This window comes from Rhinatrema bivittatum, chromosome 6, assembly GCF_901001135.1.
Source record: "Rhinatrema bivittatum chromosome 6, aRhiBiv1.1, whole genome shotgun sequence".
Classification (NCBI taxonomy): Eukaryota; Metazoa; Chordata; class Amphibia; order Gymnophiona; family Rhinatrematidae; genus Rhinatrema; species Rhinatrema bivittatum.
The window spans coordinates 85486785-85500523 of record NC_042620.1 but is presented as its reverse complement, the minus strand read 5'-3'; the positions used below and the strand labels follow the sequence as shown (position 1 = coordinate 85500523).

Sequence of the window (13739 nt, the reverse complement as noted above, 5' to 3'; positions counted from 1 at the left end):
TCACCTGTCAGTTCTCAGTCATAACTGAATATGGTGGACCTTTATAAAGGAAAAGTGGTTCCTGGTTATGGTTTCATTTTTTTTTTTTAATGTGGATTGTAACCTATTTTACATCCTTTTTGGGTTTTATAACATTTGATTCCAGCTGCCCTGCATTAGTTTTCAATCGTTTCTGTCTGACTTGGCCACTAAGAGATGAGGAGCTTGCCTAGTTGATTTTTTATGGTGCCTAGAGAAGATGTTGAAGTGTTCACAGTGAAGCATATAGTGATGCCACATTTAAATTTAAGGTAGTTTTAGAAAATTGTAACAAAGGAGAAAAAAGTAAATTTAGTATTTTATTTGCTTCCTTTCTGGCTGGAGCCTGGAGCAGAATGTTCAATGAAATAGTACTGCAGTAGTTTTACTAGTCTTCTCAGTAGAGGGAATATAAAGAAAAGTGGCTAAGAGTTACAAACTGTCGTGTTTATTTTTAGAAACCCATATTTCTATCAGTTTGCATTTCAAAATATGGGACTTCATGGTTCAACTCTATATTTTTGCAGCAAACAGTTTCTGGGTAGTGGAAAGCTCTCAGCTGACACAGGGGCAACTGTCGCAAAAGTCCCAGTGTTTTTCCCAATGAAAGCGCACACATTTTCACGGATGAATCTGGAACAGTGTTTGCCCTGGAACTGAACTTAGCTGCAGAGGCTTCTACTGTGGGGGTGTCACCACAATGCCAGGTTTGTGCTATTTTATTTAAGAGAAGTGTAAAAAATGCAAGGAATAATGTGTGGCTATTTAGTTTTTGTTTTCAAAGATGGAGGGTGGAAACAGGGCTAACCTGATGTTTTGGCAAATCTAGCTGTTGCTGTTGCTTCTAGGAGAAGAGAGTGGCACATCGTATTAACATTCTGCTGTTAAAGTTTAAGCTGAGTAGTTCATGATATGTGGCTTCTTGTATTACTGAGATTTTATAAGGTGCTTTTGGGGTTTTTTAAATCATATTTTGGTGTTTCAGATTAGTTTTATGTGATTGTCAGCTGAAAGATTTCTATGTTGGCATTCCTTAAACAGGAAAGTAGCTTCCTGCAGCCCCTAATCATAAACTGTGTAATTTGTCCACGGAGGCCATTGCATTATAAAAATGAAAATTCCTTCCCTGACAGCCTTCATTGCCTAGTGCACAGCAGTTTGGCAGTCAGAAACAGCTGGCACAGTAGGGTTGGACAATAGGAAGGCTGGGAGAGAGCCAAGAGGGCTAGGCAGGGAGGGGAAAGAGACAGGAAGTGCTTACTCCAAGTACCCGCTGAGAGGATCGGGTTACAGACCCTGTCATTAAGTAGAGACAGCACCATGGGCTAAACTACCACTTCATGTCTGAGCAGGAGTCTGGGGCTGGGATGGTAAGTGTTTCACTGAATGATAGGAAAAAAAGCTATTATGCTGCTGCCTTGCGGTGCTTCCCAAGTTTTGGTTTTCATTTTGTGTTAAGTTGTGCTTGTCTTCTGTTTAGGGATTTAGAGTCTCAGCTTATTTTTTGCTTGGCTGTAATCTGATTTTCATTTCAGGAAGGTATAGAGTGAAAATGCTGTAAGTTTAAGCCATTTTTAATGCAGAGTTGTTGCTAATATAAAAACATGCAAAGCTTGACTGTAAATAATTAAATTAAGAATGGCTGACCTTGAGAGAGAGAGATTCCTATGGTTTATGTTTTATGGTATGACAACTTGGCTCGGTGAGCAAGAAAATATAAATTACTGTGTGCTTCAAAGTTGTGTTTTGTGTGGTATTTGCTTTTTGTTATTTTTTATGATGTACTTTGCATAATTTGATTTAAAAGCACACTTGAATGACACAGGAGATAGACCTTTGTTAGGGAAAGATGTGTCTGCTGGCTTTAATTGTTTTTCTGTTACTTTTCTTAGGCATGTGGACTTTTAGTGTGTCAATTAAAAAAAATAATCATTTTCCAGGAAAATTACTTTAGTAATTTTCTTTATATTTTGAGTGATGTAGTTTGGGACCCTCTATTAAAAATTTCAGAGCATCTGTGCTCCATTCTACAAAATAATACTGTAGACTGATCCATCTCAGACTTTTTTGTATTTTCATCTGTGATTTGTTTTTGACAGCAATTAGTAAGTGTGTCTCTTTAGAAGGCTATAAATTGGCGGAAAGGTTAAAGTGGGGTGCATCATCACATATATACACAATTTTTATATTGTATATATGTGTGTATATGTGTGTGTATGTATGTATATATATATATATATATATATATGTGTGTGTGTGTATATATACATACACTTTTTTCAGCTGGTTTGAATGTAAAATGAAAGTATTTGTTTTATTTAGTGAAGTGTTTTGAACTCAACTGGGAATCTGGCAGCTGGTTTTAAATCTGTTCCCCCCCCCACCCCCCATTCTTGCTATACTAGAGACTAACATTCCAGATGTTGTTTGGAATTACAGATAGGCAGTGCATGGAAAAATAAGCTTTCTTAATGATAATAACAGAGTCAGACTGGCTGGTTCTATGCTGACAGGAAAATGAAGAGATAGTGCAAGCTCCATTAATGGAGCTTGCATTATCTAAGCCAATAAAACAATGCTGTCTTCAAGGGAAAGAAGTCCCAAATTGGCAGTGATCATTGCCAACTGCGGAGGCAACAGCTGCAGAGATGGGAGAAAAGTATTAAAAGTATAAACTCTGCAGGCTTTATTTCCTAAAGGGGCAGAACAAAATGCTGAAGCAGGCATCTATCTTAACTGTTTGCATGTGGTTTCACTAAAAGTGCAGTTTTATTGGTGTGCATTCCTATTTCAATTGTCAGAAAAAGTTTATAAGTGGTTGAGAGAAATGTGCTGAAGCATTTGTGACTCGCCTTAGAAAACTGAGCTGTAGATTTTAAATTGATGTGCTCTTGCAAATCTAACAGAATAAATTCATAATAATAAAGATTAAGAATTTTGAATATAGTTTATAAAATTTCTCCTTCCCAAAATATTAATCTGTCTAGAACATTTGCAATTTTTAATATACATTTTTTTTGTATGGAAAAACCTTTGAAAATGTGGGCCATGAATTTTCTGAGTCTTATTTATTTATTTTTTTTATTTAAAGCTTTTGCTTCAGAGATGACTGAAAAATATTAATGGTAGTTTTGGTGTGGGACAAGAAATTTTATGAGGATTGGTAATGGGGACTGGGTGCATCATTCATCCATATTGGCTTTCATGTCTAGGCGTTAGAAGTAGTATGCAGATAGTCCTTTCTTATCAGTTTGAACTACTTCTTAGCAGTAAACTCTGGTGTCTTTTTTTTTTTTTTTTCTTTTTTCCCTCTCTCTATTTATTTAGATGTTTTATATACCGTCGTTCCATAAACTGATCACAACGGTTTATAGAAGAAACATTCATAACTATTAATCAACAAATCTTGATGGCTTACATAGGTAGTATTCATAAGCAGGGATTAAAGTAGCTCAAATGAAATGAAATGTTCCAAATCATATTAAAATGCTTCCTAAAGTTGTAAGACTTCATGCAAGTAATACAGGAAAATAATATAACAAATATCACATAATAGTCTGTACATTGTCTTAAGATTCTTATATTCTTTCATGCTTTATTCCTCATGCTTCAAATAATATGTCTAACTTGTTGTAATTCTTTTCATTCTGATGTTTGTTAGGATATATATTTTTGAATAGCCATGTTTTAGCTGACATTTAAATCTTTCTATCTGGTATCACACGAAACATTTTAAAAGCAATGAGGCCAAAGGCTCCTACAGCCAGTGCTGATAATATGGCCAGTCTCGCCTAGTCTTTTTGTCAGCTAGATTGATGAAAGGAACCTCTACCTTCATTTGCTGCAGCTGAATATGACCACAACCATAATATTAGCAACCCCGTGCCACTATATCAATGTCTTTGAACTGTCCATTCCAGCACGGTCCAACCACCGCATCTCATTCCAAGGCACCCCACAAGTATCTGGCACTACCACTGAACACAGCTTTCTGCCTCTGAGGCTGTAATAGACTGTAGCATTAATACTTTAACAGCACTGGCAGGTGGTCCAAGTGCCAATGAGTTACAAGGGCTCCTCACACTTGCCCTAGCTCACTGCCTCTCTGCACAACAGCCTGATGCATACACAGAAATCCTGTTACTGGAGGACCTTGACAGGCTCCAGATGCCAACGTTTTAGTCATCCAGTCTGGCTGTCTTGCTGCTGCTGACACTAGCTTACTCCCTTGGGACATCACTACTAACCTTTCAAAGGGGCAGCACCAAATAGAAAAAAAATGTTGAAATAAAAGGTTAGGAAAGAGAAAAAGTCATAGGGGAGAGGAGGAGAGAAGCAAAGAAGGGAGGTGATTGAAAGAGAGGGGAAGGATTGATTGGGAGACAGAGGAAAGGAGGGAGATGCTGGGAAAAGAGGCTATTAAAACTTTTAATCTAGCCCTGTCATTGATTTTGAAACGTTTACCTGGCCCTTCTCATAAAAAGTTGGGGATCTCCCATACCGGATCTTGCTTTCTGTACTGAAGTGCTAAATTTTTATTGACCTAGTTCCTGCCTAACAAGGAAAACTATTTACTGAGAAAAATGAGCCCTTTTTCTGCTGATTTTCTCCTGTTTGTCATTTAATAAACACTGATAAATTCCTGGGAAACATTAAATTAAAACTAAAAATGAAGATCACCAAGAACACCAGACTGATTCTTACCTGTTTTGTCTTCAGTGTTTGATTGCTGGTTATTCCTTTGAAGATGCCTGCCTCAATCCCTTTAGTGCAGTAGTTCTCAACTTTTTTTCTATCTGGACACACCTGATAGATCTCACATGCATTAAACACTGAACACATGACAGTCATGCACATTTTACATCCACAAGAACCCCCCCCCCCCTACACACACTGATCCCAATCCTCAGTAATGTGTATAAAGCAGAACTAGAACATTCCCCGTACAACTCACCATACAAAAAAGATATTCTGATGTTTTCTTAGTAACAGCATCACAAACTCCCTCTACTACCAGGCCCAATAGCCCTACTTATAAAAAGACAGCAATTCACCACAATGCATGTCCTATTGAGAAACTCAACAAATAAGGTGAGGTATTTTACTAGCCTACATGCTAGTTAAATACCTCATCTTAGTCGTACACAAAATCGAACTTCACCAAGTACAGAAAGACCACAAATTACAAATATGGAGATAGAAACTAGAATGGAAACCCAAAAAGCCACTCTGCATGCAGTACAAAACAGGAGAAATAGAAACAGAAATATAGCACGTAACATAGTGCCAAGATCTGCAATAATGCACACAAACTAATCTGCACTGTTACACTTGCATTATAGCATGCACTCAAATGGAACAACCCTAACTATAAAAAGGTAACACTACAAATATTAAATCAGGTCCTAAACACTAATACACCTCATATTAGCAAAACAGAAAAAGCCAAGCTGCTATAGATCCCTAAACAGAAATTATTCTAAAACTAACTGATAAAATGTTTCCAAACAGTTGATGAAGAGAAAAACATCTAACAATTAAAAACTCTTAAATTATTAAAAATTCTCCAAACACCAATAAAATATTTCAAAACAGCAGGAACATCAAATAAACCCAATAATTAAAATGGCAGTCATTCAAGAATAATGAACTTAAAAAGCCACCTTTACTTACTCTCTCCAGCAGTTCTCCAACTCCTTTCTCTTGCAGGCCACACCAGAAGCAGCAGTAGCTGCTGAAGGAGTCATCATGGTCCTCTTCCTTAGGGACCACAACAGTCTGTCTTTCTCTCACTCACACACCAGTCACACCTTCAGGACCAGTTTGTCTCTCTCACATCAATCATCTCCCCGCCCAGTCTCTCTCACACTCACCTGTCACCTCCCTGGTCAGTTTTTCTCACACATACACACGTCATCTCTGACCAGTCTCAGTCACACAATGCTATATCTCTTACACACAGGCTTTCAATCACACTCATGTCCCCCTTCTCTCACAGCCAGCCAGAAACATGTTCCATCTCTCTCTTCCACACACAGACAGATGCACCCTCCCTCTCTTACAGGCACACCACACACACACAAGCTCCCTTCCCCTCTCACATACACACTACCCCCACACACAAGCACCCTCTCCCTCCCACGTACATAAACACACATGCACAGAAGCACCCTCCCGATCTCAAATACATACACATATATTCACCGGCCCCCAGCTGATCAGCTCCAGTCTTTGGCCCTGCTGGCCTGTTCTCCAGTGGCAGCCAGCGGTTTCGGTATTTGGTTCCGCTGGCCTGGTCTCTGGCGGTGGCCAGCAGCTTCAGTCTTTGGCCCCACCGGCTGCAGGTAGCACACACACACCTGCTGGTGCTTGGTGAGAAACTGGTGTGTCGCGACACACTGGTTGATAATTATGCTGTAGTATATGGAGTCTTGATGCGCTTATTCAGGAGAGTCAAATCTCGCTCCTCATTCTTCCTCAATGGTTATATCTTCCGTGGAGAAACCATTGTCCTCATCCAGTCTTCTGGTTTATAGGATAATAGCTTAAATGCATTTATGAAGGGCCTGTTTCCAATCGCAAAGGGTATGCATTTCCCACATTGAATGGTTGTTGCTATGTTATACATGCACTAGAAAACTCTTGAGTCACAAGTCCAGCTGGCTGAGGTGTCCTTTTATTTTATTATTTTGGTTTGTTAATTATTTCTAATATGGCAAAATGGAGACGTGTGTGTGTGCACAAACTGCTCTTTTCTGTAGGTCTATGAAAAATCATTTTGGACTTATTTTGTTTTTTCCTAGAACTGCTAAAATGAGGTAATATAGAAAACAATACCACAGTTGAAGAGTAATAAAAAATGGGATAGAAAATCTGGATGTTTCAGATTAGCTGATTTGGGCTTTTCTACTGCATAAAAGATTTTGTTTATTTGGTGCACAAAAGGATACACATTTTAAATCTGGCTTTTGTGGTTTAATACATCTGAAATATGGAACTATTATTCTTGGATTTCTTATTGACTTCTGAAGTAAATTTAAAATGTCATATCATTAATGATGGCCCTAATGTCATAATATGTGAGTAAAAAATGTGCTGAGTTTCAGCGCAGATTTTCTTAACTATTTATTTTTTTTAGTATGTAAGTAAATTCTTGAAGCAGCAAGCTAATATTTGCATCATAGAAACATAGAAATGACAGCAGAAGATGACCAAATGGCCCATCCAGTCTGCCCAGCAAGCTTTCACTTTTTTTCTCCTCTCTCATACTTATCTGTTATTCTTGGCATTTAGTAACCTTTTGGTTCTATTTCCCATCCACCCCCACCATTAATGTAGAGAGCAGTGCAGGAACTACCTCTAAGTGAAGTATCTAGCTTAATTGGTTAGGGGTAGTAACCGCCGCAATAAGCAAGCTACTTCCACGCTTATTTGTTTACCCAGAAATTTAGTCCTTGTTGGTTGTTATCTGAATATAAATCCCACCTTTCTTCATTCGCCCCTGCCTGTTGAAGCAGTACACTGGATATGCATTGAAAGTGAAGTATCAGGCTTGTTTGGTTTGGGGTAGTAACTGTTGTAACAAGCAAGCTACTCCCCGCTTTTTTGTGAATGTAAATTCTTTTATCCACATTTCCTCTTGCTGTTGAAGCATAGAGCACTGATGTAGTCGCATTAACTGTGTGTATCTCTATTGAATAAGAGTATTATCTCAGGTATTAGCTGTCTTTCCCACAAGCCACCCTCTCTTCATTCACATCCTCTAGACTTTATGGATCCACAGTGTTTATTCCACGCCCCTTCGAAGTCCTTCACAGTTTTGGTCTTCACCACTTCCTCCGGAAGGGTGTTCCAGGCATCCACCACCCTCTCCGTGAAGAAGTACTTCCTGACATTGGTTCTGAGTCTTCCTCCTTGGAGCTTCAAATCGTGACCCCTAGTTCTGCTGATTTTTTTTCCAACGGAAAAGGTTTGTCTTTTGGATCATTAAAACCTTTCAAGTATCTGAAAGTCTGTTTCATATCACCTCTGTTCCTCCTTTCCTCCAGGGTGTACATATTTAGATTCTTCAATCTCTCCTCATAAGTCATTCGATGAAGACCATCCACCTTTTTGGTCACCCTTCTCTGGTCTGCCTCCATCCTGTCTCTGTTCCTTCGGAGATACGGTCTCCAGAACTGAACACAGTACTCCAGGTGAGGCCTCACCAAGGACCTGTACAAGGGGATAATCACTTCCCTTTTCCTACTCGATACTCCTCTCTCTATGCAGCCCAGCATTCTTCTGGCTTTAGCTATAGCCTTGTCACATTGTTTTCCCGACTTCAGATCGTTAGACACTATCACCCCAAGGTCTCTCTCCTGCTTCGTGCACATCAGCCCATCACACCCCCCCCCCCCCCCATCAAATACAGTTCTTTTGGGTTTCCACATCCCATATGCATGACTCTGCACTTCTTGGCATTGAATCTCAGCTGCCATATCTTCGACCACTCTTCCAGCTTCCTTAAATCCCATCTCATTCTCTCCACTCCTTCCGGTATGTCCACTCTGTTTCAGATCTTAGTGTCCTCTTCAAAAAGACAAACCTTACCTTCTATCTCGTCCGCTATGTCGCTCACATAGATATTGAACGGGATCGGTCCCAACACGGATCCTTGCGGCACTCCGCTTAACACTGCATTGGAAGTTTAATAAAAAAAAAAGCACAAACCTAAAAAAAAAGACATGCCTTTAAAAACATGCTTCCTATGCATAAAACACAGTCTGTGTACAAATCCCAATTCAGAACTCCTCCACCATGAGTAAAGCTACACACGTTTCTTCAGTGGGGAGTAATAGCTAATGCCTTATAGAAACATAGAAATGACGGCAGAAGAAGACCAAACGGCCCATCTAGTCTGCCCAGTAAGCTTTGCACTCTTTTTTTTTTTTTTCTCTCATACTTCTGTTAGTCTTGGCTCTTAGTAACCTTTTGGTTCTATTTCCCTTCCACCCCCACCATTAATGTGGAGAGCAGTGTTGGAACTGCATGTGAGAAGCTGTACGTGTGCATCCGATGCAAAGAGCTCCTGTCTCTGGGAATGAGTCCGATTTTTGGAGGCTAGAGTGGCAGACCTGGAGGAGCTGAGGCAGACAGAGGTATATGGGCAGGACCTTCAGGGACATAGTACTCAAGTCTCAACTTCAGACTGTCAGCCCTGGTGCTGCCTTGGAGGAAGAAGTTCTCCTGATCGGATTGCTTCAACCTGCAGCAGGAAAGGATCTTGTAGCAGGGACCTGATCTCTAGGTGGTGCATTGTCCTCTTGCACCAAGGATGTGTGTCTCAGGGCTACTGCCCAGGAGGGGGAAGGGTTAGGTCAGCCTTCATAATTGATGATTTGATTATTAGGAATGAAGACAGCTGGGTGGCTGGTGGGCGTGAGGATTGCCTGGTAACGTGCCTACCTGATGCGAAGTTGGCGTACCTCATGCATCATCTAGATAGGAATGTAGACAGTGCTGGGGAGGAGCCGACTGTCATGGTACATATGGGCACCAACGACATAGGAAAATGAGAGGTTCTGGAAGTCAAATTTAGGATCTTATGTAGAAAGCTGAAATCCAGAACCTCCAGGGTAGCATTCTCTGAAATGCACCTTGTTCCACGCGCAGGTCTCCAGAGGCAGGCAGAGCTCAAAGTCTCAGTGTGAAGATGAGACGATGGTGCAAGGAAGAGGGATTCAGTTTTGTAAGGAACTGGGGAACCTTTTGGGGAAGGGGGGTTCTCTTCCAAAGGGATGGGCTTCACCTTTACCAGGGTGGAACCAAGCTGCTGGCGCTAACCTTTAAAAAGGAGATGGAGCAGCTTTTAAACTAGAACAAACGGAAAAGCCAACAATTGCTCAGCAGCGCATGGTTCGGAGGGTGATATCTTCAAAGGATGCTAATGATACATTAGAATTGGGGCATCCCAACAGTGAGGTTCCAATAATAAGAAAAGTAGTCCAAGTGCCTGTAATTAAAAACTCATCTGAGCTGAAAGATTCCAATTAATCCCTATCAATTAAAAAGCAGAATGAAAATACAAACAAAAAACAAACTTTGAAATGTTTGTATGCTAATGCCAGAAGTCTAAGAAGTAAGATGGGAGAACTAGAATGCATAGCAGTGAATGATGACATAGACTTAATTGGCATCTCAGAGACATGGTGGAAGGAGGATAATCAATGGGACAGTGCTATCCTGGGGTACAAATTATATCGCAATGACAAAGAAGAACATCTGGGAGGCGGGGTGGCGCTTTGTCTGGGATGCATTGAGTTCAACAGGATAAAGATCCTGCAAGAGACTAAATGCAGAATCTAATCTTTATGGGTAGAAATCCCTTGTGTGTTGGGGGAGAGTATAGTGATAGGAGTATACTACCGTCCACCTGGCCAAGATTGTGCAACGGACAGTGAAATGCTAAGAGAAATTAGGGAAGCTAACCAAATTGGTAGTGAAATAATAATGGGAGATTCCAATTACCCCAGTATCGACTGGGTAAATGTAACATTAGAACATGCTAGAGAGAGAAAGTCCCTGGATGCAATAAATAACAGTTTTTATGGAGCAATTGGTTCAGGAACCAATGAGAGAGGGAGCAATTTAGATCTAATTCTCAGTGGAGTACAGGATTTGGTGAGAGAGGTAACGGTTAGTAATCATAATATGATCAAATTTGAATTAATGACTGGAAGGGGGACAGTAAGCAAATCCATGGCTCTAGTGCCAACATTTCAAAAGGGAAACTTTTTGATAAAATGAGAAAAATAGAAAAAATGAAAGCAGCTACAAAGGTAAAAAATGTGCAAGAGGTGTACCATCCTAGAAGCACAGTCCAAATGTATTCAACACATTAAGAAAAGTGGAAGGAAGGCAAAATGATTACCAGCATGGTTAAAAGGCGAGGTGAAAGAGGCTATTTTATTTAAAATATTTATATACCGTTTTACCAACACAAGGTTGACTAAATCGGTTTACAATAATAAAAATATAAGATAAAATATTAATTAAACAAATAAACATAGGTAGAAAAAAATACAATCAGTTAATGATCAATATAAAATAACAAAAATATATCATAAAATAGATAAAATACTATAAATAATTAACCTTATTTTAAACAAAACTAGAACAGATAGAAAACAAGATATGCAAACCTGACAGTCAAATGGTAAGAATGCACCTTGCCATACAACAGAAACACTAAAAATATAAATTGACTTCATAATTATTGTGAGAGATCGTTATTTCTGAAAACTTCCATAAAATAATACGTTTTTAACGCCTTCTTAGTCATTCCTGCTTGATATTTACCTTAAGGAATTGGGTAGTGAGTTCCACAAAATAGGGCCAGCCACAGAGAATGCTCTTTTTCTGGTATTGTTTAAGGCAGCCATTCTAACTGATGGTATTTCTAAAAAAAAAATTTGCGGCAGATCTGAGATCTCTAGTAAGCTTATATATTCGTAACATCTAACATAACTCTATAGAATCTACATTATTTTGTAAAGAATGTATAAGCATGGCTATTTTATACCGAATTCTATATTTGACTGGCAACCAATGTAGTTTTTGTAGAATAGGAGATATATGATGTTTCAAAGCATTACCCGTAAGAAGCCTAGCGGCTGAGTTCTGAATCAACTGCAGAGATCTAATAACAGTTTCAGGAAGACCCAAGTATAGCCCATTGCAGTAATCCAGACCCGAAACAATCAGTGCTTGAAGCACTGTTTGATAATCATGGGCAAAAAGCAGAGGACGTAATCGTTTTAATACCTGTAGTTTAAAAAAGGAATTTTTAACTAATTTGAAGATATGTTGAGTTAATGATAAATTAGAATCAATCCAGATACCTAAGTTCCTTGCTAGTCTGGTAATTGTGATAACATCATTACCTAGGGTAATATTTGCAGGGGGTGAATGACTGGGATTTTCTATATAACTGAGAAATATTATTTCTGTTTTTTTCTTAAGTTTTAATCGATTATGAGCCATCCATTGCTCAATAGTTTTAATGTAAAGTTGGATCAGAGAAAAAGTATCCGACCAAGAGGATTTATAAGGAACAAATAGTTGTATATCGGCTGCATAGATTTTATACTGCACATTCAGCGACGATAATATGACAGAGGTAGGAGATATATATTGAATAATATGGGGGATAATGAAGATCCCTGGGTACACCTGAAGATTGTGTAAAAGATTGTGAAGAACTTGAACCGATATTAATCTGACAAATATGGTTATTGAGAAGGCTTTCAAACCAGTTTAATACTGATGATTGGATTCCAGTAGCTTCAAGATAGGAGTTCAAATTTTGTGGTCAAGCGTATCAAATGCTGAGGAAATGTCTAAAAATATCACAACGAAATCAGTATAAGAATCAAAAAAGTGTCAAATGATAGTAAAAAGGTCTCAGTGGAGTGCCCCTTTCTAAATCCATGTTGGTTTGGGTTTAAAATGTCATGTTCAGCCAGATATTCTTTTAATTAGAACACGACTACCGATTCCAGAGTTTTTGCTAAGGAGTGTAGTGACGCTATAGGTCTAAGGTTGGAAAAGTCCATGAAAGAAGATGATTTGTTTAAAATAGGAAGTATAGATGTTTGTTTAAGCTGCTCTTGAAATTTCCCTGATTTTAGAGATTATTTATGTCAGATAATTAACCACTCAGAGCAAATATTTGCAATATTTTTGAATAATGTACCTGAACAAGGATTAATGGGGGAATTAGATACTTTTTGTTTGCTGATAATCTTTTGAATAGCTACAGATATAGTCATATCAAATTCTGACCATACTGATATTAGTTTTATTTTTGTAATTAGGATAAGATAAAGTTTGAAAAATCTTGGGTTATATCATTTTACTTTTTTTTGAAAAAAGTTTGCAATTTGGTCACATTATTTATTTCTACATTTGTAGTTGAACTAGATGTAGTTAAAGATTTTACTATATTAAATAATGTAGCTGAGTTAATTTGCTAGAGCTATTTTATTTGCATAATAGCGTTTCCTTTTTTGATTGACTTCTTCCCTATATGTTCTTAAGGTATTATAGAAGTCATTTTTTTCATTAATATGCCTGTGTTTTATCCATGCATGTTCTTTTTTTCCTAAGAGACATTTTCAATTGCCGTAATTTGCTGTACCATCTATTTTTTTTTTTTTTTTTTTAATTGTTTTATAAGGTGCAACCAAATCTAAAGTTTTAACAATGGAAATGTTCCAATCGTTCACAGATTTATCTACATTTTCTGCTAAAGTTAAAGGTTAATTTGACGCAAGTTTATTTATAAAATCATCAGGGGAATCATTTTAGACAAAAGATCTTCATTCAAAAATTGGAGGAAGGATCCAACAGAAGAAAATAGGAAAAAGCATAAGCGTTGGCAAGCTAAATGTAAGACATTGATAAGATAGGCTAAGAGAATTTGAAAAGAAGTTTGCCGTTGAGGCAAACACTCACAGTAAAAACTTTAAAAAAATATTTGAATCAGAAAGCCTGCGAGGGAGTCAGTTGGACTGTTAGATGATCGAGGGGTTAAAGGAGCACTTAGAGAAGATAAGGCCATCGCAGAAAGATTAATCAATTTCTTTTCTTCGGTATTTACTGAAGAGGATGTTGGGGAGATAACCGTTCCAGAGAAGGTTTTCATGGGTAATGATTCGGATGGACTGAACCAAATCATG

At 38.4% G+C, this 13739-nt stretch overlaps 1 protein-coding gene across 4 annotated transcripts in view; it reads left to right on the top strand.

The window, feature by feature from the left end:
- ACVR1 (activin A receptor type 1) overlaps positions 1–13739 on the top strand; it is a 231441-nt gene that overhangs the window by 26531 nt on the left and 191171 nt on the right. Inside the window, exon 2 of one of the 4 annotated variants that reach the window (XM_029605532.1) lies at positions 546–725. The exons of 2 other annotated variants lie outside the window; for them this stretch is intronic. The gene's annotated coding sequence lies outside the window, so the exon portion shown is untranslated. Of the gene's footprint in view, positions 1–545; positions 726–1365; positions 1389–13739 lie in introns of those variants that run through there. One more of the 4 variants, XM_029605535.1, reaches the window with a different exon arrangement.